The sequence below is a fragment of the Sus scrofa genome, chromosome 10 (genome assembly GCF_000003025.6).
Source record: "Sus scrofa isolate TJ Tabasco breed Duroc chromosome 10, Sscrofa11.1, whole genome shotgun sequence".
Classification (NCBI taxonomy): domain Eukaryota; kingdom Metazoa; phylum Chordata; class Mammalia; order Artiodactyla; family Suidae; genus Sus; species Sus scrofa.
The window spans coordinates 62,320,978-62,348,703 of NC_010452.4; positions in this window are offsets into that span (position 1 = coordinate 62,320,978).

Genomic DNA, 27,726 nt, shown 5'->3' on the forward strand with positions numbered 1-27,726 from the left:
ATCCCTCCAACAAAAATTAAAAGAAACACTAACCAACTTTCAATTCATTATGAAACTAGAAAATTTTACTCAGCATGTTTTAAGTACTCTGTCTTCCTTGCAGTTTTGAAGCACAGCTTTTTTTTATTCCCCCTCCCTCCCTCCTCACCCCACCCCCATGAGTTCCTTCCTTCTACACAGGATCTTACAATGCCATCCACCCAGTTTGCACCAAAGTCAGAGATATATCCATGGATTCAGGAAATGTTTCTTTCCTTTCTTCATTTTTAATATCAGTGGATATATTGCAAATAAGAACTCAGCTTGCTGGAATACCCAAGAAGTTTTATTAGCAGAAACATGTGTTGTTCATGAAATTCTTGTTGGATATACATAACTACCTGCTGTGCATCAATAAATTCACGGGCAATAAACTTTGTCAGTAGTTAAAATTTAGTTATATCAAAAATATGGAAATTGGGTAGGCATTCGTGATGTTCAAGGGGTAAATCCACGTTTCCACTTGATGGCACCTTATGCTGGCATCATCTACCCTTCCTGAATTATCCGTATGGAGAGTCACACTGGCTTTGCCTATATCGTCTGGAAATTGTCAGTTTATCTGTAATCTACTCTTTCTTTAATTTCCTTTTCTTTACTCTGCTGTGAGTGCAGCTCAGCACTCCAAGTCGAGTATTTTTTTCTTCTCATAAGATGTACATAAATCTAGGCTTGCATTTACTGTGGTCTCCTTCATATGAAACACCATTACACCAGAATCAGCAGAGAACAAAGTAGAGAAAATCATTTAATATTAACTGAGCATTTTAGGAAGTTGTCCTGAATAGCCAGTAGAGGTCTCTGCTGCTCTGTATAAATGTCCTTTAAGGGCAAAGCAAAATGCCTTTGAATATGCATATATATATGGAGAGAGAAAAGAAAAAGAAAAAGCCTTGAAAAGAAGTGCGTGGGCCAAGTTTTAGTGTGGTCACCTGGAATACATGAGAAGAGGAAAGTGTATTTTGTTAATGGCGGGACGAGAAGAATAAAAGTAAGTGGAGAGGTCATGCCAGGTTTAGAGGGGACTGGCAGGGTCTGATAAAAGAAGTACCTGTAAGATGAGGTAGGAACATGAAGCAGATTTTATGGGAGGATTTAAGTCAGGCTTGGAGTAAGGAATATCCTTAATTCAAGGAAGCCCAGCTAGGATTGCAGCAGAGCGAGGGATCAGAAGTGAAAATATACAATATCAAATTAGCCAGTGAGTCAGCTGTGGCAATGCCAGGTGCATGGCCTGTAACTCTCCAGCTACCATGTGGTTCAGCTACAGTAATTCTGTCCCAGGAAAAGCATCATTAAACTTGCAGCACAACTATTCTTAAGGAACTGGGCTATCAAAACATATAAAGGCAGGAATTAGTCACAAAGGAACAAGTCAAGGCTTAGGACATATATCCCTTGTTCTGTAAGGTTAGAATATTGTTATAGAAAGAAAAGCAGAGTTATTTATTGGAATTGGGTAAGAAATAGACTCATGGACCTAGAGAACAGACTTGTGGTTACGAAGAGGGAGGGGGAGGAAATGGGATGGACTGGGAGTTTGGATTAGTAGATGAAAACTGTTACATTTCGAGTGGATAAACAATAAGGTCGTGCTGTTGTACAGCACGGGGAACTGTATCCATTCTCTTAGAATGGGACATTATGGAAAATAGTATGAGAAAAATAATATCTCTATATATCTCTATATATCTATATATATATATGGCTGGTTCACTAGTTGTACAGAAGAAATTGACACAACACTGTAAATCAACTGTACTCTATTAAAATAAAATAAGAATTGGGTGTAGAGATCAGATCCTCACTGGTTAATCAATAAGACTGACCAGCAGCTGAGTCACCTGAGTGATGTGTATCTGTGAACTTCCTCTGCATGCGAACAGGACCCGATTCAGAGCAGATGGGGGTCTAAACCTCCAGAGGGGAGTGCAGGTGCTCAGGTGTAAGGATTAGGTCCCTACGCACACATGACAGGCCAGATTTAAGTCTGGTTGTAACGGTTCCTCTCTGTTTTTTCTTTAATCTCAACTGTGGATTAAAATAATCCACAAGACATTTTATTGGGATTAGCACCCAGGAAAAGAAGAGGAGGAAGCATGAGTGAGCAAAGGGGAAGCTGAGCTAGAATGTAGATGCAAGGAAGCGTTGGCTAACCCAGTGGAGAGCCTTAGAAAGAGCAGCATCCATCAGAGCTGTCACCCAGCAGTCTAGGCTCTGTCATGCTCCCCTCTCTCCATCACCACAGACAGGTTGCCCAAGAGGAGCACAACCCTAGGAGATCATTCGGAGGGAGACACTACAAGCCATTCTCTAATGTTCTTTGTTATTTCAAGAAGACAAAGGACAAGCCTGCAAAGGGATTCAACCACTGAATTTGAAAAATAAGATAACATCGAGAATCTTGATGCGAGCAGTTGTTCCAGATCAACAAAGTCCAAGTCAGGATAAAACAGGCTATACAAATACCATTTGGGAAAATAAGATTTGTTGGAGTTCCCATCATGGCTAAGGGTAATGAACCTGGCTAGTATCCATGAAAATGTGTTCGATCCCTGGCCTTGCTCACAGTGTTGCCATGAGCTGTGGTGTAGGTTGCAGATGTGGCTTGGATCCTGCATTGCTGTGGCTGTGGTGTATACTGGCAGCTGCAGCTCCAATTCTACCCCTAGCCTGGGAACTTCATATGCCACCATTGCGGCCCTAAAAAGCCAAAAAAAAGAAAAAAGAAAAATAAAAAGTTTGTTAACATTAGGATACAATCTTTTTAGTACCCAAAGACTTGTTGGAGTGTGGGAATATTTTCTAATTCTCAGTGAGCCAGCAAAGAAATTTTGGCATCTATTTAAAACTTTCCCAAGTGTCCTAATTGAGCTATCAATAATTGAAAGATCAATTCCTTTGGAATTTTGTTTTGTTTTCTTTGGATTGGTGGGGTGGAGAGTGGGGGTTATTGGAGAACAAGAGGGCAGACAGTGAAAGAAATCTGTGTGGTTTCTAAGTAGTTGAAGCCTTAGTTAACAACCTCCTTACTGGAAATGAATTTTCAGTCCCCTCTTTTAATTTCCTCCAATTTCCACCCTCTACCTACCAGGGGAGTCACCCCCCAGTGAATGAGAAATGGAAGTTTTTATCACCTTTAGTAAAAATGGTTGGGAATGACTGATCCCTACTCAAGATGCCAAGTCAGAAGAAGACTAAAGACCAACATTCTTAATGTTATACTTTGATTTCATGTCTCCAAAGAAGCATTGTCACCTATGCAGTTTAGATTCTGTAATTACAAAATACTCCAGGATGCACTATTCATCAGGCAGTAGAATGTGGCTGAAAGAATCTGAGATATTCATTCTAGCCTTAAAGGATTATTCTGTAGCCCTGACTGTTGTAATCTCTTAGGGCCTCAGTTTCCTCATCTGTAACATGGTTGGTTCGGAATAGTTCTGCCAAATGTCATTCAGCTTTAGGACTTTATAATTGAGGCTTTTGAAAGTAAACCACAGTTCATAATCTCTTTGCAAGTTAGCATTTTGTGAGCTTGCCTTGGAACTTAGCCTTCACTCACAACGTTATTTCTGTGCACACAAAACATTTCCAGTCCCAAATAACCAACTTAAAAATAAGGTGTTAACCGAGTACATTTATATTGTAAACTTAGTGCTATAAGCATTTTTAAAGAAAATCTTATTGAATTTGTCATCATTGTATCCACAAGATGTCGCTGTCTGCCACAATTTGTCTTGTAATTAGTCTGCTTACTTTCCCCCATGGGTTTGGTGATAACTTGCCCCTTGTTAAAGTCAAGTGCACTGAGAACTAAACGTTTTGTGACAATTTCTGTGTTCAGTGAATTCCTATGCATAATTAGCTGATTTCAAAGATAAATATACGTATTTACCTATGTTCTAAAAAAAATGCTTTTAACCCTATTTACTGATTTTTAATGGAAAGTGTTTCTGATATATAATTTTATGAAAGAATCATAGGAAAAGAGTCATATCAACACACATGAATGTTTAAAGGTTGAAAATCATTCTTGTAGCAAAACAGCATCTTTAAGGAATATTAGAAGGGATGATTCCTGGATCTTGTGATTGGTCTAAAATGACAAGGCAGGAAGTTTTGGCTACATGTAGTGTGTAATTTGCAGGGGAGTTTGATATCACCCAGGCATATCGAAAGCCCCTGTCACTTCTGTCTGTTTTTATAAGGTGGACGAGGTTGCAGGCTTGACTCTTCCCTGGGCCTTTGTGCAATGCTGTTGTTTACAAGGCTTTTCTCCTCATCTTTGCCTCACTAGCAATGCCAGAGTTGCACCACCCTCCTAGTTGAGGAACCTGAATGGCCATGCTGAAACCTCACTGGAATCACTCCTGTCACCTTGCACCACAGAACAGAACATGTGAACATTGGATTTAGTAACTGGTATAATAGTATTTCACAGTGTGACAGTTGTACCTTGTAAAGCATTCCATTGGCACAGACTTTGAAGATATTGTTGGTAAAAGAACCTTCCTTTTAATTGCCTAGTTAAACCCAGATCACAATTATCATATAATCTAACTCCTGGAAGAAAGATTCAATACATTAATCATTACAGTTGCTGACAACTGTGATCAGATCGTACGAAATGTTTTCTAATCATATGTGGAGAATTGGCAACTCAGGCATAACAATCAAATTAAAAAAATTATATCTATTTTCAAATAAACATGTAGTATTTGGGGAGGCCACAGGATGTCAGGCTTCACTCTAAAACCAGTTGTCTCACAATTCCCTGGATTTGAAGTTTAATAGGTGAATAGTTTTTAGAGTATTACCTTTTGGAGGACTATTGATTTCATCTGAGTCTAATTATACTTTTCAATGAATATGTGTGTGTGTGTGTATATATATTAAAGCATAGATTTTGTTTTTTGTTTGATATGCCCACATACTTACCTGCTTTTAAATGATTTTTCTATTAATGTCAGTATTTCAGTATTAAAGAGAATGAGTGAAATAAACAACCCCTCTTCTCTCTTCCCATGTAGTTTGTCGTTTGGCACTTTGCTTCTCTCAATTTGAGCGTCACCGTCACCGTAAAGAGAACTGGATTTTCGACTGTTTTCAGGTTCTTTCTGTAGCTTAGCACTCTATCAGGCTTGCTAATTTCCACGTCCAGGAATTTGTCTTGGATGAATACTAGGAAATCTGACAGAAGCAGTAGCAGTGGGTTATGCTGGAAACAGCGGGGAACCAGACATGAGATGAGGCCTGGGTTCCAATCCTTGTTCTGCCACTTTGTAGCCGAATGACTGTAAGAAAAGTTGTATGTTCTCTCTGGGCTTCAAATTTAAATTTTATAAAGGTAGCATAACACTGACTGCTCTCACAGAGCTTTCATGAGGACAGTAACCTCTTATTTTATTCTTGCCAGTTGATAGTCAGCATCTTAGAGTTGTGTTAAAATTTTAGGAACAGCAATTTCATTTTTCCATCAACTGTATTCCCAGAACCAGCCCAGCCCAGAGGAGCTTTATCCACTGACCGTAGCCTTTACCAACAGGATGTTTTCACTGCTTGATGAGGGGCAGAGATGAAGCTGCAAGAAAAGCTGAAAGTAATCCATTTGCTAGGCCCAGCTCACTCAACCAGATAGAAAGTTGGGCATTAGCTCAGTGCCCCAGAGCATGAGTCTGGCACACAGCTTGTTGCCTCCTTGGCCCTGAGTCATCTTGCAACCTGCTTCGGCACGTATTGGCATTATTGCCTCATTGTTCTTCCCCCTGGGTAATCAGAACGTCTTGGGCTAATGGGCTGCCAGGCTAACAGAAGGCACAGCTGCTCTGTACCTGGCTACTACTGGTGTCCATCTTTGCAGCCAGGTAGGGTTTGCACTGAGGCCGCTGACCGTGTGCCAGCAGTCATCCTGGTGCTCAGCATCAGTCTGTAAACAGGGTAATATTTGTGGGAAGTGGTAACATCCCTGGCGCAGGTCTTCTGAAAGAGCTTAGACACCAACAGACAACAACCTCTGCGTTTCTTTGAGTTTCCCAGAAATCTTGGGACATAGTGTAAACCTTGACTTTGAACTCTCTTGTCTTTTCATTATCTAATCTTGTTTCAGAAATTAAATCAAAATGACTCTTTCTCTGCTGAATCGGTGAGGCAGATGGATTTAAAGTCCTTATCAGCTAACCAGAGTTTACCTCTTGGTCATGGAAAAAAGGAAGAATGTCCTGAGCCTCCCTTCATGGCCAACCTCTCTTGGCCTGGAGCAGTCAAGTCCCCTCTCCCAGGTGAACCTAGCTTCCCTTGGAGTGTTCTAGTTATCTCGAGACCTCTGATCTCTCCTCACCTGAAAGAGCCCATTCACCTCTGCACCTCCATCCGCCTGGGCGTGTGCAGCAATGAGGAAACCCAGACTGCTGATGGATTTGCAGAATCTGTACAGAGATTTTGGGATGGCCAAAAATGTGGCTGTAATTCAAGCTGTTGAGAAAAGCGATGGAGAGATGTGTTGTAAATATTGCTGTCCATCATTAACAAAGATATCCATCTTTATTGAGGGATGGAGATGTGTGTCATAAAGATTGCTGTCCATCATCCAAAAAATATACCATACAAAGGTTATTTAAGAGAGCATGAGCCGGCATGCTATTTTAATTATTTTACTAAGCCATAATTAACCCTGTGTCGAGTATAAATATAACTTTGTAGTATGGCAATATTATACCCTCTTCAGTATATTTCAGGCACACATTTGATGGGAGAGAGTTATTTTAATTGTTAAAGATTGCTGGCAGGAGAGTTTCTGTCGTGGCTCAGTGGTTAACAAATCCGACTAGGAACCATGAGTTTGCGGGTTTGATCCCTGGCCTTGCTCAGTGGGTTAAGGATCCGGCGTTGCCGTGAGCTGTGGTGTAGGTTGCAGGCGCGGCTCCGATCCCGCGTTGCTGTGGCTCCTGTGGCATAGGCTGGTGGCTACAGCTCCAATTTGACCCCTTGCCTGGGAACCTCCATATGCCGCAGGTGCGGCCCTAGAAAAGGCAAAAAGACAAAAAAAAAAAAAAAAAAAAAAAAGATTACTGGCAGGGACAGTATTTTTCTCTTACTTGTCCCCCATTATGTTAACATGTGCTTTGTGACTAGACTGGGATTAATTTATTGATTTGGGTTCACAATACCAATTTTAATTCATTAACATTTCACTTCTTCATTTGTTGAGCTAATAATCCACAAACTCTAAAGAAATTAAAAGAAAGAAATCTGGGAGGCAGCAGTGCCAAGTATCAAAAAAAAGAACCTTCCTCCCCACTATAATTGTTCCAGGCAGTGTTTACTCATCTGCTCGGAGGGCTGCTCTCAGGGAGTCCATTGTTTTGTGTTTCCCTGTGTCTGTTCACCAGCCGCAGATCCCACCTATGGTGTTTTTATTTGTCTGACGAGCTGAAGAAAATGTGGAATTAATTTGCTTGGATAAAGGAACATAGTGATGAAATAGGCTAGTGCTTTATGTCATTCAGAACTCATCCAACACCTTTACGTTCAAAAATATTCAAATCATTTTGAAAAGAAGGAATACCTTTTTTTATATCTGAAATTTTTGGGAAAAAATATGTTCAGACAGTATGTAATTCTCTGGCAAATATCTGGTATGTATCATCCTTTAAATACAAATCAAGCTTCCTTTAAAATTATAACCTGGCACCTTGGGTTCGTGAGCAATTGTCATCAACCTGCCAATTTACCTCTTGTCATCAGGGTAGTTGTTATCATTTTAAAAGATCATAAATCAACTCTCTGCATGTAAATTTTTTATTTTCTTTTATTTTGGGGGGAGGTTGGGTGTGGAGTTTTACTTGTATAAGGATTGCAGGACTTAGCCTTTTAATAGTTGGTGATGAAATGGGAGTAAACTTTGGCCAATAAACAGTGACTGGTGACTTAAGGCATCAGGTTAGAATTAAATTCATGGTACTGTAAAATAGTAACCTCATTGAGGATCAAAGTCATGCTTTTTTATCCAGCGCTTCTTTGTGACAAACACATTATGTCAGCTCCACTAGCTCATTTGTCTGCCGCAGTTCCACTTTATCAGGCTGGAGTAAAAAGAATTGATGTGTCTGGATAGATAAAGTAAATGGAAACTCAGGACTCATTCCAATATGCTGTACTTTGATATATTTTGCAAACCTGAGAGCAGCTGGTGTAACACTAGTTACTGTTTGTATTTAAATATTGTACATTAGAAGACCTTTGAAAAGGTGTTTTATAATGTTCTTTTTTCCCCCTCCTTTTTAGCACTTTCTGGCTTTCAGATTGTTCTTTTTTCTTTCATTTCCTTATTGTGTTCACAAATATTCAGAGCCTGCTCTTTCAGAAACTTTTATTTCATTACCAAGTCAGATAGAACAAGATTCTGTACAAAGTGCTAATGTCAATATAATTTTACATTGTAATAGTCACTTGCCTTTGCATATATCCTCGTTCTTTAACTCTGTGACATGGGAGCTTTCTTGACTTAGTAAGATTTATTTTCCAAAATTTTCTGTTTTCAAATCTCATTCCTGTTGATTAATTCAAATGCTACCAAATTTAGCATAACAAATGTCTCTTCTTTAACTTTAGATCAAGAATTGCTAGTAAATACAAGAAATGTATTTTCATATAAAGTTACATTTTGACATAAAATAAATGATTTTCATCAAAACAAAATTCTTCAATATTTTTTAATGAAACCAAAAGAGCTATCCCAAATTACACATACTAGAACCACAGTTATCTCAAGTTATTAGACCCAAACAAGTGTTAAAAATGTGGATGTTGATGCTAAAGTTGCTGGTGTTTTATAGGTGTGAATGGCAGACAGGTTTAAGACTATAGGTCAAGGTGCAGTGGGAAAAAAGAATAATTTTTGATAATGAATAAATTCCTGAAAATTAATTAACTCTTATGCTTTGTGCTTTCTTTCCCTTAAGACTTTTTTATACCATCGAATCGAAATGAATGATTGAGAATATCAGTTAGATAACTGAAACTCAAATGTTCCTGTTTCATTATTTGGATGCTTTAAGTTGGGTGGGGTTTTGGTGGGGGGTTGATATATCTTAATAAATACTCTGCTCTTTCACTCTGTACTCTGTTACCCACGGTTAAAATCTTGATTGAGGAGTTCCTGTCATGGCTCAGTGGTTAACGAATCCAGCTAGGAACCATGAGGTTGCGGGTTCGAGCCCTGGCCTCACTCAGTGGGTTAAGGATCCCACGTTGCTGTGAGCTGTGGTGTAGGTCACAGACGCGACTCGGATCCCACGTTGCTATGGCTCCGGCGCAGGCTGTTGGCTACAGCTCTGATTAGACCCCTAACCTGGGAACCTCCATATGCCACGAGTGTGACCATAGAAAAGACAAAAAGACAAATATATATATACACACACATACACATACGTACAAAAATACATATACATATATATCTTGATTGAGAATTAGAGGGCAGGAATATAATTATGAAGTCTCTCAATGAAGTTGAACTGGTACCAGATATCAAGCATGCTAAGTACATTAGTAGAAAAAGATGCAGGAGGCTCTTGAGACAGCGAGGTATCAGGAATGAATGGCTAAAATGACCCACAGATCTTTCTTTTACCAATCCATTTAGGAGGAACTAAATCAGCTACTGATAACTCTGCTGATTATGGGCTTTCTCAAGCCGCCTTTATGAAGAACAGGGAGACAAGATGAGCAGCTCTTATCCCAGAAGAGGAACTTGATCCTGATGGAAACATCCTAATGGAAAATGTGGTGTTGGGATGAGAGTCTGTGATGGAGTGGCAGCTTGGCCATGCCGCAAGTCACTCAGTATCGTCTCTGCACCTCCTAACTCGAAATTTTCAGACAGATTTTTACCCATAAAAAATACAGTGATATAAAATGTCTCACATAGGGTCTACATTTATTTTGATTCCTCAGTCACATATCAATTGCCATTTATCTTTAGAATACAGTAGACCTTTTGGAAATATAAAGTGAAAAAGCAAAAGTATAGTCACTGTTTTCTTTAAAAATATATGTGGTTGTATGTTTGACTTTTATTACAGATATAACTGCCAGAATATTTTAAAGGGGAAAAGGCAGTGTGAAAGAAGGCAGAAAAAGCAACTTGGTATGTAAAATATATCCATGTAAAAATAAATGTATTTCACAAATATACTTTCACATCAGCCAATACAAAAATGGATGCTGAATGTTTAATTCAGCTGAGCTTTTTCAATAATCAAATGTATAGATTCAATATTTTTAAGTTATACTTCTAAATAGTGTTATTTTCAGAGATGCCCTTGGCATGTGGAGGATACATACATAATAAGCCTTTAAGATTCACTGAGAAGGGCGAAAATGTTATATGTGACAAATACTTAAATATCTGTACACTTTTACACTCAAAATGATACAAATTCTTATCCTAGCAACCACTAAGACCTTTCTTTGGAAGATTATTTGAAGAGCATCTCGATTCCTGTTTGTCTGTTTATATGAAAAGTAACAATGGAAAAAGAAGACAAACAAAAAGAAAGTATTCAAGTGTTTGAAAGAGCATGATGATTTCTTGTGAACCAAGCTCCAGTTCTCTTGAGCTGATGAGGGGGCAAGGTATATAGCATTGGGTCAACAATAGAAGTAAGGGTGACTGAGAGCAAACAGGAGCAGGAACGGCAGACAAGAGAGGGATGCTATTTAGGGTATGTGTAGTGTAGACACCATGTGGCTTGCTCTCAGCAGCTCAAAATGTCAGGGCATTGTTAGCATGTTCCAAATGCCATATATGCCGTGTGGTTTGTGCGGTGACATTTTCTCAGTTCTATCAGTGGGGAAGAACAGTGTGTAAAGTATCGTGGACCCTCCAGGAGGCGAGCCTGTGGAATGCCAGTGCACACTCAGTGATGCCACAGAAACCCTATCTCAGGCAATAGATGTCAGCTAGTCTACCTTCTCAGTGCCTGACTTAATATGCTGGGGGTTGCAATGCAAATCCTCCCCTGTTTACTGAACTTCCTTCTCCACAGTTGGCCAGGGCCATTTCCCTTGCAGTACAAATGGGTTAAATAATTCTGCATTTGCCAACTCTGACATGTATAACCGGATGACCCAAAGAGTGCAGGACCTCCTCCGAGCCTTTCTGTGCGGCAGCCATTGAGGTTGCATGTTACAGTGTGAGGATTCTGGAGGGAGGGTCCTGACGGTGGAGTCCTGGTGTGAACCCTTCTCTGAGTCTCTGAGGGACTTTGGGTATGTCATTCAATCTCTAGGAGTCTCCGTTTCTTTACCTGTAAACTGAGAATGATGGTCTGATCTTGACAGTTGGTTTTAGTTCTAAAGTTCTGTGAGACGTGAGGAAGAGGCGTCTTAATTTCTCTCTCATGGAACCTGATTTCTAGCAAAAGAACAGTTGGGAGTTCCAAAATCTGCTGTTGAGAAATAATGAGGGTGATTTATCTGCCTTTTGGGATATACAGATTTCAGGCAGGCCTTTGAAATGGAAATCCTCAGGCAGATCTTGAAACAGCTATTTTTTTTTTTTAATGTAGCTTCTTTGAGCAGAAATTTTGCATACTTTGTCATATTTAAGTTTCATAAGAGTCCCACAAGGTGCCAAAAGCCGATCCCATTTACAGGTGAGAGATTTGAACCTCAGAGAATTGTATAGCTAATTGGTGCCAGAAATTGCAGTCTTCTGGATCCAAGCTCATGTGATTTCTGCTGCATTACAGCTCCTGGGAGGGGAAGAAAGGCATGTCTTTAGTGTCTAAGATGTGTCAGGTACTATGTTATATCATTATTTAATCCTTACTCTGAATGAAAAACGTATTATTCTCATCACTATTCGAGGTGTTAAAAATCCAGCCCACCACTGCCTGCTTTTGTAAATAAAGTTTTATTAGAACATCACTATACCTGTTCGTTTACATTTAGTCCCTGCTGCTTTCAAGCTACAACAGTTGAGTAATTGTGACGGAGACAGGATTGTGCTTACAACCTCAAATATTTATTATCTGGACTTGTATAGAGAAAAGTTTTTTGTTTATTGAGTTAAATAAATTCTTTGGGAAGAAAAGAGATCATTGATCACAGGATAAAAGACACTTGATAGGTAGCCTCAATGCAAATATAGAAACCTTCAAAAGAGTTAAACCAGCTGATAAATTAAAAAATGCATCAAGGAGTTCTCTTGTGGTGCAGTAGGTTAAGGATCCAGCATTGTCACTACAGCAGCTTGGGTTGCTCCTGTGGCACAGGTTTGATCCCTTGCCTGAGAACTTCAATATGCTTCAAGCATGGCCCCCCAAAAATGCATTGACTTGATACAGTAGCTATTAATTTAATGACTGATTTTTTTCTTGTAGCTCAAAACTAACTCAAAGTGATTCGAGAAAAATTTTAAAAATATTTTGAGCAATGGCAGCATTATTGGAATAATTGAATAGGCTATATATTATGTTTTAATATTTACTATAAGCTATAAAAAGCTTTTATTTGGTTATTATAATTGAACAAAGATGTTTACTTTGAAGAAAAACTTGCATTTATTTGTGCAGTTTCTGGTAGGTTACTTTTTAAAAACGCATATTCTTTTCAGGCTTGTTTTATCAGAATTTTTCCTGTTAGGATGGGCTAAGCTAAAATGTGACTGGGGAAGGTAAATACATACATATATATGGTGTTGAAATTCTTTTAATCTCTAAAAACTTTTTCTTTGTGGCCTGATGCATTTTCCATTCCGTAGGAGAAAATGGGAGTTAGAATGTGGGCCAACTCGAAACTCAGTTGTTAAATGGATCCCTTCTGTCAGGGTTCTCTGATTGCCATTGTGCTCCAAACCTGCTGTCTCTTTTCTGAGTTACCTGCTGATTGCTGGCTGGGACGCAGAGCGTCCCATTGTAGAACTTCACCTGGGTCTGCTTTTCATTCCTTAGATCTCTTTTCTTCAGCGTGCTCCATCGAAAGATAGGAAGATTGTTTCCTCTTCATGGAGACTGTGACTCTCCAGCAATCATAAGGTCTTCTGTATAATTTCTAAATTTTCAGCTTCCAAAGCATAATCGCTTGGTAACGGCCGGCAGATTTGTTGCGCCCACCCTGTGCTGGGCACTGCTCTAAGTGCCGTGTGCATATTCACTTAGTTCCCTCACAGTCACCTATGCACTGTTACTATTATCATTTCCGTTTTACTGATGAGGTACCTGGACGCAGAGAGGTGCAGCATCCGGTGTCAGTTCAGCCCAGTCAGCATTAGTGCCTCGGTGGAACTGGAACCACGCATTCTTGCTCCAGGGCTTATGTTCTTCGTCACCGTGCAGTACTGCTCCTCTTCCTGCACCTGTTTCAACCTATTTCATGCATATAATTTTCCCATGAGGAAGGTAGATGGGCGAGCAGGTTTGTTATTCCCTGACCCACAGAGGCGTGGGGTGATGTTGACCTGTGCCATTAGCTGGATCGAGACATGTCTATAATGGGAGCCCAAATCTTCTTTTTCTAAAAAATGTGTTCTTTTCCACAAAACCATCCCTTCTAGGAAATAATGGAAAAAAAACACATTCTTCTTGAGATGATAGCACTTTTTGAATTGTTAATTTTTTTTGGAATAATTGTGTTCTATTAGGTGATAACTGGAAAAACGTGGCCAACACATGGGAGTAAATCTCTAATAGAATCTCATTGGGGATCACGGTAGGTTGGTGAGGACAAAGGTGTCTGCAGAAGGGATTGGGGTATCTCTCAAAATGAGATAGGAGGTGTGTCACTACCGGGACTTTCTTGTGCAAGTTAGAAAATAGCTACTGATAATTCTACTAGTCTCACCTAAGTCACCTTCAGAATTTGTGGAATCATCTATTTAGCATCCTGAAAGGGACTGACATCCATCAGCTCAACTTAATCCCCAGACTGTATGGACAGTAATTAACTGGAGAAGTACATGGAGATACTGAAGGACTGAATTGCTTAAAAGATGCCGGCAATGAACACAGGCTGACATCTGCAAAAGCTGTCTGTGACTAATCAAAAGACTTTATCAGTGGCTTGCTATCATGATTTAACAACACAGGCATTGTACTGAGACCTAAATGATGTCATAATTATGTCTAGTAATGAAATATAAGGGTAACTGGTAAGTATGAGAAGAAGAGGAAGAAATATCATGTCTTTTCTCCCTCAGACTAACTTTTTAAATAGGCATGGTTCGTGTCAAGCCTCGAGTGGATTCAGAATAAGTGAGAATATAGTTAAAGAACCTTTCCTTTTTAGTCAACACCCAACTAAAAAGAGAAAGAACAGATTATGGACAGGAGAAACTGTTTGGCTGTGTGTGGACTTCTGACCACAAAGTTTGAAACAGGTGGTTAACACAGAGGTTACACAGAGTGTGGAAAATTCCAGCAAAAGTGGGAAGCCCTGAATAATCTGTTATTGATATTGATAAAGGTGTCCAAGATAAAATGCTGGAAGGACAACTAATGTAGATGGTGCCGTAATGCCTTTGAGACAGCAGATGGGACAAAACATACTCTCCTGTGATACCAGTACATTTTGGCCTCTTTTTCCTGTGAGGAAAGAAAAGCCAGATGTATGCCCTAGTTTCGAGCAAGAAATCTAGTTCTGGCTTTGCAAAGATAGTGGCAGACTCTGTCAAGACTTCCCCAACAAGTCAGTGGGGAAATCCCCTGCAGGAGCCACTTCAGGGAATATCAGTTACTTTGTGGCTCCCATTGTCATTGCAGACCCAGGAAGAGATCTTTGCCAAGTGACTGACCTCCATGGCCCAGAGCACTGGTACCCTAACTCTTTAGAGGAAAAAGAAGTCTTCCTCCCAGCCACTCTCAATTATCAATGCCTAAAGGAAACATGTTTTCCCAGCTCTCTGTTTCCCAAAATAAGAAGTATATCCTGACTCAACATACATAGCCACCTTTCAAAATGTTCCATGAAACAAAGCTTATACTTTCCCTGGGCAGTTTCAATATTTTTCACCTCTCTTCTCTTTTCTTCCAATCTGTTGTCTTTCATTTGAAAAATAAAACTGGTTTTCACCTACGAAATTGATTCAAGAACTCAATAATGCTTCTGAATCACAGTTTGAAAAATCGAGGCATACCTTTTCAAGTCTGTGAATGCATTTTCAGCTATAGAAACTGAGTGATACAGATAGGAATGTAAAAATGAAAAGTTTGTTTGTAAAAATAATTAAGCTTGGTTGAGATATCTTGAAGTACCAAATTCCATTACTATAAAGTCCATTTGAAGAGATGGCCTATGTATTTTATGATACTAATATACTTATCATAAAAATATATTTTATTTATAACATTATATATGATGAATATATTTTATATGTTTATATTATTATATTCATATATATTATATTATAAAATTATTTTATGATAAATAAACAGTTATGTGAAGGAATAAAATACTGGTCTGGAAAATATTGCATCATTAAAGCATCACATATTATAGAAACTTTCTGAATTTTTAGGTTGTGAGAAACTGTTTTACAAAAATGTCATTTAGTCTTGCCCAGAGGGAAGTATTGGATTCAAAGCATAAGAAGGACAGAAAGAAAGGGAAGGAAGACCAATTGCCAGTATTTGCTTTTAATGTTCAAAAGATTATTTTTCCAGATTCTTCACAATCTGTCTCTTTTAAGAACTCTTGATAGAAAAGAAAGGTTACAAAATGATCTAGAACCTGCTAAATTAATTCGTTCCTATTAGATCTTTCTAGACTGAAAGCTCTCCATAAGCTATGATGTGTACATGATTAGCTCAGTAGGAGACTGTTACTAATCTAGTTGGCAGATGGCTCTACCTAGATGATGACCTTTTCAGGGTCAGGGACTGTTTTATTTATCTTTATATCACCATCACTTAGTACTGGGTCTCTCACACCATAGCTATTCAGCAAGAGTCTGCTAAGTGCATAAATCTGTCCTGTTTATCATCTTACCATCACCTATATCCTAAAATTGGGCAGCATACTTGTGAGTTGGTATTCAGAGAGAGAGTAAATGATAGCCATCTCCACATAACCAATTCAGTAATTTGGTTGAGTTCATTAAACAAACAAACAAAAACAAACCAAACTGAGTGTTTTGTTTTCTGCCACAACCACATCTATAGGATGTCTCTCTGGAAAACCCTTTGGAACTATCATTTTCTTTAAATCACTAATTGAGAAAGATACTAAATTACAGACTTCCATCACCTTGTGCCATTAACTTTCGAAAGGGTTTCAATCTGGTAGATTCAGTGGTCCCTCATGTATGGTCATCCGCATAATGAAACTACATTCGTAGCTATCACAGATGTTATGGATGCATCCAGTATAGCTGCTTGGGGAATGATGAACAGTTTTCAAGAGTACTTACTCTTCTCTGCATGTACTGTCTTTGTGTTTTCATCTCAACATTAAATATGCTGTCTTGTTTATGAGTCATAAACTTGCGATCAACTCCTGAACTTGACTTGTTGGCATCCAATCTTCTCTGCAATGTCTGGCTCATTTGTTACATCTTCAGAGACTAATCAGTTTCTCCTATGGGTGGCATCCTCTTCTCTTTTTTATACTGAAGGCATTTATAATATTCCCTTTTATACTATTGTGGCATTATGTATACAATAAGTATCTAAGGCTTTATGACCTAAGAAACCTCATGAAAAGGTTGTACCCCAATAGGATCCAGCAGTATGTTTTGAACACAATTTTTAACCATTAAACACTCATTAATTCATTCAACAAAGTTTTATTGAATATTTAACCCTGTTGGCAATGTCTAGAGGACTGGCAATAACTTTACAAACAAGAAAGATAAGATCTCTGCTCCCTAAGCACTTATTTTATACATGAATGTCTGAAAAATAAACAATGAATGAATGAATGAATTGTGCTGTCATTTAGAACAGTTGTGGGTTTTGGATTTGGACTAACCTAGGTTCAAATCCTGGACCTGCCATCTATAACCTGGGCCAAGTTGAAAATGCTATTATGATGCACAGAAACCTTAACAGTAATGCTTATCTTACAATATTATTTGGAAAATTAGCGAGCATAGAAATTGTTGGTGCATTCTTGTCACTCATTTAATGTGAATTTCCTTCCAGTTGCAAGAGGGTAAGAAATCTTTTCCTAGCTGTCCTTCAGAATACATTGGCAAAACAGAAAAGATAAAGATCCTTTCCTTTGTGTAGCTTTTATTCCAACGTAGAAATACAGTCAACAGGCAGAATAGTAAATTAATAAGCTACAAAGTATGATATAGAGAGAAAAATACAATGAGAAGAAATATAAGCAGAGGAAGGGAAGGGGACCTGGGAGTGTTAGTGGGGTCGAGTACTTTATAGGGAGGGTGATATTTTTGCAAAACCTTCTCAACCCCATCACGCAGAAACAAATATTAAACAGTGGATGCATACTGGCTGAAAATCAGTCCTACTTTCAGGAAGTATTTAATATTTTTTACTTTGGACAGAGGAGGTAGTGGCTATTGTGGAAGTTGAATCGACCATGGTCACAGACCTCTACCTGGTTTATGCTTGTCTGGTCAAATAATGATTTTTTCTCTGCCAAAAATGCATTAAACAGCTAAATAAGCAGGCCCTTATTTTGCCTAAAGTCTCCCTTTATTGCCACCATATAAATATTCTTGGGGATGGTTCCTTGGGTTACCATCTTTTGGAAGACATCACCTCGTGAAAGGTGATGAACATTTGGCTCTTCACTGCCAGAATATGTATGGACAAGCCAAGTCGTTCTCTAGAGGCTGTACCTCCATCTCTGCTCTGAACATGTTCCAGCTATCTTAGGATGAAGCTAACCTGTGATTATCAAAGACCCACAGATACAGTACCTTTAATAACGTCGATATTTATTTTTCACACATACAGCGATTCTGCGGTAGTAAGTCCAGGCCAGTCATGACCATAGACCATCACTGAGAGATCCAGATGTTGTCCTGTACTCCACGTTTATGTGTGTAAGTCCTGCTACACTGACTTTTTTTCAAGTTAACATTAGGGTTAGAGTTCGGGATAGGGCATCTTTCCTCTATGATTGGTGCCTGTGCTTTAGTGGTTGTCATCTGTTTTGAGTGTCACTCCTAGTTCTAAGCCCCTGTCCAGTAGGACCATGTCTGTCATTTCAGCTTGATTTTATGTAACTTCTCCTCTCTCCTCTATTTCTGTCCTTAATCACACCTGCCTTCTTTTGGCTCAGAAACGCACCATGCTCCTTCTTGCTTAGGCCTTTCTCTCCTTTGCACATCTAATGCCTTCTCCTTCTGTGGACCTCACCTGAAAAGCCAGTTCCTTAAGGAAGTCCTCTCTGGCTCCATAGAACCTCCACCCAAACAAAGTTGAGTTTCTTTTTACCTATAGATATGGTTCCCTGAATGTCTTCTTCGCAATATTCGGGATCATTAGCTTGATGTCCATCTTTTCTGAATATTGTAAGCTTCCGAAGGGCAGGAGCTATTTCTTTCTTGCTCATTTTTCAGTGTTTTATCCTTAACATGTTGAATTGAGTAGGCCCTCCAGGAGGCGCTCAGCAAGTATTTGTTGAATGAATGAAGGAGGGACAGTGTCTCGCAGAGAGGAAGTAATCTCATGATATTTACCCCTGATTTCCGAGACAGTTGAGTTTATTTTGGCTTCTTCACGAACAATAAAAATTACATCGACTGAATGAGCATTTAATGAATATCTACCATTTACCAGTGTGCGTGACGTATTGAGAAAGACACAATGATAAGTAAGGCAGGATTCACTTCTTACAGAAACAACAATGTAGGCATTTTGGAGCCTTCGTGGCACTTGGACTCGACATAATCATGAATGAATACACACTACAGCAGGTGTTACAAAATTTATACCAGTATGCACTGAGTAAAATTAAAAAGATCCGAATGAATCATTGGGGTTTGTTATTCCTGTTTTTAAGAATCAGTAGTTCCCCATCAAAGCTGAGTCACTTGGATTTAATTTCCCACTTTTCTTTGGTTTTCAGGTAGCCAACATGTTAACAGAAACTGACAATGGTTTACTTTTTATTCCACCATAGGGATACTGGCGACAGAGAAAGAGGCAGCTTTGCACAATAGAAGCAGCACAGAGCCCAAAGTAAATGGCTTGCTAGGAAAATCTTTACCTCTTTGACATGACTTTTCACATCTGCACAGTGTTAGATGAGCCTAGAGGAGCTTTAAGGCCTCCTGAAAGCAGTCTTGATTTCGGTGATTCTTAGTGCCCAGTGCACAGAGAACCTGAATGTATAATAACTCTTGCAGAGGGTTCCAGATTGTTTATCCAAAAGCTTGGTTATATGTTTGAGAATGTGTTGTATAATATTTGAACTGGAAGTCATGTGCAGGCTGTAAAATTTCCAATTAGAACATTTCCGTATCCAGCAGAAAACTTATCTGGATGAAATCAAGCTTCCACTTGTAATTGAATTCAGTAGCTTCTTTAGATATAGATTTATGTAAATAATAAATTACTGAATTAATACTTTTCTTAATTTTATAGAACCTTTACTCATGCTTAAAGCTTAAGCCCGTCAAGTTTTAATAATCATTCCTGTAATGCTGATTACAAACCTTGCAGAAGCATGAATTAATTAAAATTAGCTGCACTAACCATGTTTTTCATACCTTTCCCTTAAAAGACACATGAATCCCTAACATGATAAAACTTAAAATTGTCATTAATTCCTAGTTTTTTTTTTTTTAAGTAGTGTTTTGGATTTTTATTTGTGTGTTTATTTTTGCTGCTTCCCTTCCCTCCCTTTTGCTCTATGTGTTTTGTTTTTTGTCTTGTTTTGTTTCATCTTGCATCTGTTTTTCACTTTATTGCTCTGGTGATAAATTTTAATTTGTATTTATTTTTTATTTCCAGAGTATTTATTCTATCTGTACCCACTGACTCACAGGCCAGGATGGGGATTGTTATACAGTAGTTTACTTTTAAAAGAAATAGGACTGCTCAAGCAGCTAATACGGGAAGATGTATCACCAGCCTGAATAATTGTGACAACCATAGACCGTATCAGTGTCTGTTTGTTTGCACAATACCCTCCTGCATTAAGAAAGCCGTCCCAGCTGTCTTGGGCTCTGGAGTCGCCCATTTCATCACTTGACACTGCGGCAGATGTTATGGATTGATAACAGACTTCACTTCATTCACTCCACATCTAAGATTACCTCTGGAAAAAAAATCTAATACATTATAACCCTCCCAGCCATTTGTTAAAAAAAAAAAAAAAAAAAAAAAAGATCAGCAATTTATTCCCCCCTTTTAGCATTAAACTGTGGGGATTTTTTCCCCCTCTTTAGATGTGCAGAGTATTTTTAAACGGCCATTTAACACATTCATTCCGTGGTGTTCTGTAGGCAAGAAAATCAGTGCAAGACAAGAATGTAATGATTTAATTGAATTAAGACCAGATCAGATTTAGAGTTGATGACTCATATTCCTATTATAGAAGAAAGATGCTGTTTGCCTTTAATGATAGCGCTATGTGCTTGCACTCACAGTTTTGTTAGAAATAAGTGCTTCTTGGTTTCTGAAAAACTAAAAGCTCAGTCTGGGATTTGAAAGGAGGTATAAAATCTGTGCCTAAGTTGAAAAGATTTCTTAGCTAAACAGCAGATTCCTCTCTTTAGTTTAGGACATTCAAGGATTCCTGTAAATGTAACACAAATAGGATTGACCATTGCTTAAAGATCTCTCAGTGAAACAGTCTGAGGAGTGGGCATTTCCTACATACAAATAGATTTTATGGAAGAAATGTGGATAAAAATGAATAAAAGTGTACAATGGACATGTTTCTTAGATGTGAAAATGCTCTGTGCACGGCTAGTGGGATTTTATTGTTCAGGCTGTAGAACAGCATATGCGATTGAAGTGCATTTCAAAATTAAGTGTGGCCAGAGGGGGGTGGGTCAGGGGCACCGTTTTTATTCTCAAGTCTTGAACTCCATGCAGAAGCTTCAAGTCTGCCGTCTCCATTCAGGCATTCTCACAATTTCTCCCATCTATTCCTCACTTAAAATTTAGCTCCTCAGGGGCAACTGCTAATGTGTGAGGCTGGCCTGAATCCGGGCACCACCACCCATGGTCACGGTCATCAAATCCCAGAGCGGCCTGGGGTACTCAGAGTATCAGAGCCAGGAGAGAAGAGAAAAGGGGCGTCACATGACATGGCAGTTCCCCATAAGAGTGATGGTTCCTTTTCCCCTTTAGGTGCTCGGCGTTTTAAAGTTCACAGGTGCTTTCACGGTATTGTATCATTTTTGTTCCTCCTCTGTCATACTGGAATGATGCATTCAGAGCAGATACCAGCCCTTGGTTTATACAAGGGGGAAACTGAGTCTCAGAGAGATTAGAAGCCTTTAAAGCCTCAGAGCTGGTCAGTGGCAGTTGTCAGTTTCAGCCCAGCTCTTCCAGTGGCAAATCATGAGTTCCTTCTACTGCATTTCATGGGCTCAAAAGAAAGAGACGAAGTTGCTCTGGTAGCTCGGTTTTTCTCCTCTTTTCCTCCCTGTCTCCCAGAGACCCAGTGAAGCATCAGCCAGGGCAGCAGATGGGAGAAGGGACCACTGTGACCCTAGGGTGATGACAGCAGTGCAGTTCGTACCCCCATCAGTCTAAACCAATGCCAGGGAATTCCACGGTGGCAGCTGAGTTTGGAATCCATACTAAACGTTACACAGTACACTGTTAGAGTAGACTTGACCTGGGAGTCTGAAAGGTGCAGGAGAGAAGAGCTGTCTATCTTATTAGCGTTGAGTTTCAGTCATTAGTTCAGAACCTCATGTTGATGGGCTGGAAGCGGCATTATTGTGGCCATGATGCCAACCATTGGGCTGCGGCTCCCCACAAAATGCAGGTTGTCTGAAATCAAGAAATACAGTCTAGCATTGCTGGGCGTGCTGCGGGTCCCAAGAGCTTCTCTGGAGAAGAGATGATCCCTGATGTAGGAATCCGACAGGTCAGCATAGGACCTGGGGAGGCAGAAAGACCCCAGTCTTGGTTCCAAGACATCCTGATTTCTGGGGGGCTGGATGAGAAGAAGAGGCATAGAGGCACTAGCCAACGAGTGGTTCTCTTTAAGCACAGCCTCAGTAAAGTACAGGCATCGTCCCAACTCCCTGCGGGAACTAGAATAAGCCACACAGAATTCTAGGTTCCCATTCAAGCCAGGTGTTATGAACTGAATGTTTGTGACCCTCCAACTCCACATGCATATATTAAAACCCTACTCCTCAATGTGTGGTATTAGGAGAGGAGGTCTTTGGGAGGGGTGATTAGGATGAGATGATGTCATGAGGGTGGAGCCACTTTAAATAAGATTGGACCCTTATAAAGTCAGGAGCAAACTGGCTTGCCTTCTCTGCTTTGTGCTACGTAGAGACAGAAAGAGACGTCAGCAGTCTGCAACCTCCAGAGGGAGCTCACCAGAACTCCACCATCTGGTTCTCTGATGCAAGACTTACAGCGCCAGAGCAAAATAAAATTCTGTTGTTTGTGTCTCACCTAATCTAAGGAATTGCTCTTAGAGCAGCTCGAACCAACGAAGATAGCAATCTGGGCTTTGTACCATCTTGAGGTCCAGAAAGAGGCTAGCACGTCAAGCGAGAAAACAGAGGTAAACTTCTTAAAAAAACAAACAAACCAACCCAGCACTGTGACCAGAACGAAAATGGTAACATCTAAGGACCCAGATCCCCAGAATTAGCCCTGTTTAAGGAAACCAGATTTATGAGGCCTCCACAACTGGCGGGGCAGTAATTGGTACATATTCCCAATTACAGTAAAGGTGGTTTGGAAATTAGGAAAAGTTAATTGTGAAAATGGCAGGCATCGAGCTGTTCTCAAAGTTGATACCCTGCAGAAGTAAAACTAGACCTAAAGTTTCTGCACTGCAAGCTGGAAGATACTCGCTTCTGTGTTTCATCACTTGAATATCACTGATGCTTTCACATTTGATCACTGAAATGAGAATTCATCTCAGAATCAGTATTATCTCACTTTTATAATTGCTGGCGTCTTTTTTTCTTCTTTAGTAACAAAATATAAGTGTGCTTGTCTAAAATTTGGTCAAGTGACTGTCAGGTGCCAGCTATGAAAAAACCAAAATAAACTCTGAGAAAAAAACAAACAAACGAAAAAACTCTGGTGAGATATCTAGATCTATTCAGAAATGATCAAGAATCCCCCAGGACCATGAGTCTAAAAAGGAGCTTGTGGCGAACCTCTAGGTGAAGGTCAAATTAAAAAAAAAAAAAAAAAAAAAAGTATTTTGCAGAAAGAATAATACTATTTGAGTAAGCTGAATTTTTATAAACTGTGTCTCAGGCTGTGATTTATAGCTGTGAGATTTTTAGCATTGAAGAGCGTATTCAATTTTAATTTTAATGCTATACAGCAAAGAAAGGGTGGAAATTAGAGTACGGGCCCAAACTCTAGGTAGACCAGGAGTGTCGATGTTGATGGGAGAAGTTTCTCAATCCATTGATGTGTGAAGGCGGGGGAATATTCCAGGGGCAGCACTAGACCCATCCTGTTTGAATACATCCTCAAAAGGGAAACGCAGCACGAACACTTGCATTTACTTTTTGATCTGGTTTAGGTTGTGTTTTCTGCTTTATGAAATTTCATGTCTTCCTAAAATGTCCCATACTACGTTGATAAACCTTTAAAGGATGAGCGATATAAGCCCTGGGCAGACCTTTTCCACAGAGTTAGTCAATGTTCTCCATTTATCTATCCTATAAATTTGAATTGTCAGATGATATACACCTGGCAACTAAAATGGTGATGATGATGATATAAAACCACTAATTAGCTCCCGCTCTGTGATCGTCTTGTGTATAACATCCTCCAAGATAAAACTCAAGGCCTTAGGAAGTTTGTATTATAAGACGGAGATAAAATGTAAAGAGGGTTTGCATTCTTACACGACCAGATGTGGGATGTCTTGGAGGTGAAAGTGAAAATGTTCTTTGCGTTGGTGTGAGAGGAGGGCGATCGTGTTTTCCTTTTGTGTCTTTTAACCCTTCCCACTAAGTTCTGAGGTCTGCCATGCTCTTCTTGGAAACACTGTGGGTTTTTTTTTTTTTTTTTTTTTTTCCCCTTATCTCTCACCAGCAAGTGATCAGTGGCTGCAAAGAAGACTTCCCTCTTGGTTTAATGGCCACCTACAGAGTCTGTGGTACCCTTAAGGGAAAAACTTCATCTTTCCAACATGTTAGTTGTATCTTGTCCTGGGTGTGACTCTGTGATCGACCTGATTGCAGGAGAAATACAGGGGAATTACACTGGTGATCTGAGTCACTCTCATTTGTGGGGGTGGGGTGAGGGGAAGGCAGAAATTTGCTCTAGAAGAAACGGAGAGTTAAGGATTCTCATTCCATATTATGGCGCAGAAGAAAGGTTTTGCCGCTTAGTTCCTCATCAGTCTACAGAGGTGAGACTGTTGTGCCTTCTGCACTGGATGTCATTCCACTACTTGAGAAATGCAAACGGCCTGGCCGACATGGGTGATGAGAAAACTATAAACGTTGATTAGGCAAAGGAAAACTGCCACGGAGTTGAGGGTCTTAGCGACTTCAGGCAGCTGGTAGCTCCAACTGAAGTCGAGTTACTTGGAGAATCAGGTGATAACTAACAAAAACAAAAAAAGTAATGAGTCTGATCAAGGAGTTGGATTTAGATCACACATGCACACCCCCACTTCTTGGAAAAGTAAACATATTTTCAAATTTAAAATTCGGTAGAGGAATTGAAAAATATGACCGTCAAGTTATAAGATAGAGTACATCTTAATACAAAGCAAACACACAGAGACAAAAGTGATGAACAACAGAGAAGGAAGGATAATAACCACCTGAACGAAAAACTCAGGAGTTAAGAGCAAAGGAGGGAGAGGTTTGTGAGACAAAGCAAATGAAATCGATGGGATAAAAGCTGTAATGCATGAGCAAAAAAAGTTTTTTGAATGAAAACCGTGGAGACAGCATACGTACTGGTGATAAGAGAGTCGCGAATAAACTGTAGGATGTTTGCTAAATGAAATGTTATGCAGCAGTCACAATAAATGAGCTAGAGCAGCACGACAACGTGGATACATTTCAGCAATATTAGTCACAGATTTCTGCCTACAGTATGACATCCATTTTATAAAGGTAGAAACACGTTAAAATTTTAAATTATATCTTTCAAGCAATGTTTATTGATGCAATGAAAGTCTATAAAAGGAAAACAAGGAAAAAATGAACATATATTTTAAGCTCATGCTGCCTTGGGTAGGGAGAGATAAAGAGATGGGCTAATAGGAGGACAATATGGTGAAATGCACATTATTGCCAAGATCTTAACTTTTGTTTTGCCTACTTTTATTTTGTAGCTTTTCAGGTTCTTGTTGCTTTATTAATTTTGTAACTAGATAATGTCAGGGTGTCATGATCCAAGGATAATAATTAAGCCAATTTTCTGTAACTAAAGTTTCATCACCCCCCCAAATGCTTAAGTAAGGTTTTAAAAAGATTATATTAGCAAATGAAAATGGAAGAAGACTCATGGAGTGGTAGGATATGAAAAGTTGGGAAACAGAATTCACGCCAGAAACTTTAAACAGATCAAGGAGACCATCACATATGATCGTCACCGCCACTCTCGGTGACAGTGGAGTCATAAACTTTTGTGCACCAACCATAAAGCAAAATACAGGTGGAAAGTTATCCTAGAGGTTGGTGGAGAATTTAACTACAAAATTATACGGGATAATGCAATTTTTTTTTTCTTTGCGAATGAACAGATTTTTTTAAAACAAGACTCAGATGGGGGAGTTTCCATCGTGGTTCAGCCGTTAATGAAACCAACTAGGATCCATGAGGATGCCGGTTTAATCCCTGGCCTTGTTCAGTGAGTTGGGGATCTGGCGTTGCTGTGAGCTGTGGTGTAGTTCACAAACACAGCTTGGATCCCACACTGCCGTGGCTGTGGTGTAGGCCAGCAGCTGTAGCTCTGATTCAACCCCTAGCCTGGAAACTACCATATTCTGTGAGTGTGGCCCTAAAAAGCCAAAAAAAAAAAAAAAAAAACTCCTAAGTTTTAAGCAGTATAACCAACAAGCTCAACATAATAAATATTTACTTGCATAACATTGTACTGAGCAAAGAAAGAATGTAAATTCTCTTCTTAGAGCCATGGAGGATTTGCAAGAATTGTGCATGTACTTAGCCTCAATCAAAATTGAAATAAATTCCACAAAGTAGTGTTACTTAAGACCCACATAGTATGAATGTAATCCCAGATATCAGAAATAAATAGCAAAAACAACTGAAAACTTCTTAGCAGCTTGGATTTGAAACACATCTCCCAAAGAATCCCTGGACAAAGAGGAAATCACAAAATATTTTTCTGGAAAAAGTAGTGGGAAGAAGAATGCTTCTTACCAATGGTGGCAACAAACAAAAGCATTCATAAAATCCCAAATCTATCCTATGTCAGTGTCGCTAAAGAGGAATCAGTGTAAACTAAAATTGAATGTCAGTGAAAGGAGTGGTTCTAGTAGACATGCTGTCACTTGGTATTCTTGATCAGGATCTTGGGGGAAAATGTTAGGACAGGTTTTATGAAAAAAACAGCTCTTAAAAGCTGTGCTCAGAAGTATTTGCAATAGCTCAAACGAAGAAACCCGAGAACTGTTTGAGAAGGAGTAGCTAGAAGACGTGGGGCTACTTTGAAAATGTGGGTGAGATGACAGGTTGCAATAAAACATGAGATGCCAGGATTCTTGGTACAACAGAAAAATAGTTAATGTGCAACGTTCATCCTATCTTTATACATCTGCTGACTGATGTTTTTTCAAAGCCTTCGGGGAACAACTACTCCATAGCAGAATGTTCCCAGTCTTTCTCTTTCCTTTTCCTTCTCTTTAGTGAACAGTTTAGGGGGGAGAAGCACAATAATAACAATAACAACAGCAACAACACACGCACACAAACAAGAGAAGCTGCACTGAGGTAGGTGGTAGAAGGTTTGGTTTTCCCCCCGAATGCTCCTGCTTCACTTGCTGACAGCTGCAGTGAAGGACCCTTGGAAAAGAAGCTCCGAGTGGACTGTTTCAATCCGTAGCAGTTTCCTTTTGACACAACTGCGGCAGAGGTATATTGTGTCTGATAAAAGGTTGTTATTGGAACAAAAAAAAAAATGTGTTTTTTCCTTCCCATGTAATATGTAATAAAACTACTCTATGAAGTCTCAATGAACTCTCTCAATTGAGAAAAATACAGACAATTTTCATTATACGTGAATGTCTCCAATTCATTCCTTTTCTATGGAAGGAAGACATGCAACAGTAACTTACTGTGGGCCACATTTCATAAGATAGAATCTATTCCATTATTCTTGTGTGTTTCCTAAGAAAAATGTTATGAAGTTTTTTCCCCTCACAAAAATACATATTCCCTTATCTCATTAAGTCCCTATCTCACACAACACCCATCCCCTGCTGCCGCCCGGCCCCCCTGCTCCCTCACCAGGGTCTCCCCAGATTGCATTGCTATTGAAAAGGTATAAAAGACATGCATGCATTTTGTTCACACACAGTCAGTCCATTATTCAATTTAAAATCTCAGGCACATGTAGA